Raw genomic sequence first — 3,128 nt, 5'->3', positions numbered from 1 at the left:
TGTCTAACTTAGTAAAGGTCTGATTAGATAATAATTGAGGGTATTGATTTGTGATCGATTGCTTAGCCTTAGCTTGTATTGCATGCTAGGGCTAGATTGATTGTTATTTTGGGTTGTCTGGGTTAGAGTCTAGGTTGCGGGTAGAGGCCGCCAGCTCACTGAGTAATACTAGATTACTCATCCAACTCCGTTGTCCTTTTTGCAGGTCGCTTTAGGTAAGGATGATCAGATAGCTTGGTTCTGGACGTTAGGACCGCCGGAGTAGATTTCATGCCTTTTGTAAACGGTATTTTGCTACGTGTTTGTTGGATCGATTTGGCATTAGGCCGGGTCCAGTCTCGAATTATTAAATATTTCCTAAATCAATAAAGTATTTTTTTATATGCGCTTCATGAGTACTCATATATTTGAATAGTCCGGTCTAACACAACAATAGGTCGTGGTACGGGTTGAAAAGCCTTAGGCTTTGATCTAACGGAAACGCTAACTCAGGTACGGGTTGCAAAGCCTTATGCCTTGACGCAGCGGGACGAGTTAGTGGATGAACTGGTCTAGGTCGTCGAGTAAAGTTTGTGACTCTGACCGGATCATCCCTATCCTGTCACGTAGTGCTTCTGGACCATGGTGTTGGGTTGGACGGTCAGTCATGTTCTTGTTTGATTGTTGGCTGGCTGGTTGGCCTTTTATCTCCAACCCTTGGTGTGGGTCGCCCGTCGGTCATGTTCTTATTTGATTGTTGGCTGGTGGGTCGACCTATGCTTAGGACGGTTCAGGGGTGTTACAAAGACGATCAACCATGAGCTTGGACACAGCTTTGTAAACTGTATTGCAACAAGATATTAGCCGGAAGTCAGCTATATGATTTACACTCTGCTTCTTTGGGATTAAGGTGAGGATGGTAGTGTTCTACTGCTGAAGAAGGGAGCCAGAGGAAAAGAATTCATGGATTGCATCGAGGATGTCTCTTCCGACTGCATCATAATTTCCAGTAAAAAATTCTGAGGGATACCCATCGGGACCTGGAGACTTATTCTTAGGCATTGAGAAGAAAACTTTCTGAATATCCTCATCAGTAAAAGGCTGATCTATGCTCTCGAGCACAGAGCTACTCAATCTCTACGAGAGGAGTGACAACAAATCCTCCAAAGAAGCTGCAGACTGAACCTGACGACCACCCAAGAGCTTTTTATAAAACCCCACAATATGATTTTGAATATCTTCTTTAGAGTCGAGAGGACATTCACTATCATCCAAGAGAGTGGAGATTAGTTTCATAGATTGCCTTGTTTTGATGGATCGGTGATAATAGCCTGAACCACAGTCCCCTTTTCCTAACCAATTCACCTTCGATCTTTGTTGGAGGAAAGACTCTTCAGCTGAGGCCAAGACATGCCATTTATCATGAGCTGTCTTTTCTGAGATGGCTGCCGCAGGCGAAGGAGAACTGAGGCAGAGTCTTTGACAGGATTGGAGATCCTCAAAAGCTTCATTAACCCGTTTTTCAAGCTCAGAGTAGTTTTCTCTGCTGAAGGTGCGAATAATACTTTTTAGCTCCATTTTTCTTGATATCCAAAGCATTTTTGATCCCTCAAACGATAGAGCTTTCAAACAATCTCGAATCAAGCAGCGAAAGTCGGGATTCTGGTTAAGCATACTGAAAAACTTAAAAGGTTTTTTGACCTTTTCTTTCTTGGAGTCAAGATAGATACATCAGGGACTGTGATCCGAAACTCCAGGGTCCCCGAACACTCCTAAAGCATTAGGAAAAGAGTCCAGCCAGCAATCATTAATCATAATCCTGTCAAGCTTTTTCGAAATTAGAGTATCACCCTGCTTGTTTGACAAAGTAAAGGGGTTGCCAATACATGGTATGTCTAATAGCTCTGAAGAAGTAACACACTTTGCAAATTCTCTCATGCCAAGCGGAGAAGAGTATCGATCTGCTGAAGAGTGTTCCGAAGGGGAGAGGGTTTGGTTAAAATCTCCCAGCACTATACATGGACGGTTTCTGGTATGAGGGGAAGCAGCAAGAAACCTGAGATCAGATCACAACAGTTTTCTAACGATTCCGAAGTTAGATCCATAAACCAAAATTATTGCAAATTCTAAGGAGACAAGAGCAGTTTAACAATGCAAGAGATCGACTGGAGAGACTTGTGACAGACAGAAACAGAGACTGAAGGATGCCAAAGAAGCCAAATTTTACCTAATTCCGAAAACTCGTAATTACAATCAAAACACCAATCGGGGAAGAGCATGTTTATGATAGAAGGGGCCTTATCCAGGGTGACGTGAGTCTCAACGAGACCACCAAAAAGGGGCTGAGCTTTCTTCAGCCATTTTCTAACTCCGCGACGTTTTATTTTATCGTTTATTCCTCTAATGTTCCAGCGAAAATATCCATAAAGAGGTAAAAATCAGAGGTTTAAAAGGCCTCTGTCCCGAGCTTTGCCAAGCAACTGCTTCTTCATCTTTCGAGTCATCACTTCAATGAAACGATCAGACTCTGTTGGAGGGTTGTCATCATCAGCAGAGATGCTATCTGAGCCTGAATCAAAATCTGAGTCTGATCAATAAGCAGAATTCCTTGGAGAGCTAAGACCGGCAGCATTCAAGTCAACAACTAGGAAGTCTTTTCTTGGAGGAGGTGCTGAAGGGCCAGGAGCTTCCTGGATTTGCAGAACCCGATCAGTGTTATTCTTGACTGCACGTTGTTGCTTCTTCGAAGCAGAGCTAGGTTCTTTAGGGGGCTATGTTCGTGCAACAGTTGAGTGAGAAGGAGCAGGGATGTCAACAATAGGCAACTGGCTTTTGATAGGTGCCTTTCCAGGGCGCAGACCATTACGAGCTCTGGTGCAAATGTCTGAGCTATGTTTCACCGAGTTACAAACTTCACATCTTGGCGCAGTTGGGCATTTGGAGAGAGTGTGACCAACCTTCAAGAAGTGTGCGCAAAGAGAAGGAAGCAAAGGGCTGGAAACCTGTATACGAACAACCTCCCCATTTTCGAATTGTGCATTCACAGCTTCGGGAAGAGGCTTCCTCGGATCGATTACTATGTACACTTTTGCAACTTCTATGTTCGTGAGGTTTTCAGTCGACGGGTGCAAACAGATAGGATAACCAAC

This window comes from Brassica oleracea, chromosome C7 (genome assembly GCF_000695525.1).
Source record: "Brassica oleracea var. oleracea cultivar TO1000 chromosome C7, BOL, whole genome shotgun sequence".
Taxonomy (NCBI): domain Eukaryota; kingdom Viridiplantae; phylum Streptophyta; class Magnoliopsida; order Brassicales; family Brassicaceae; genus Brassica; species Brassica oleracea.
This window is presented reverse-complemented; position numbering follows the sequence as displayed.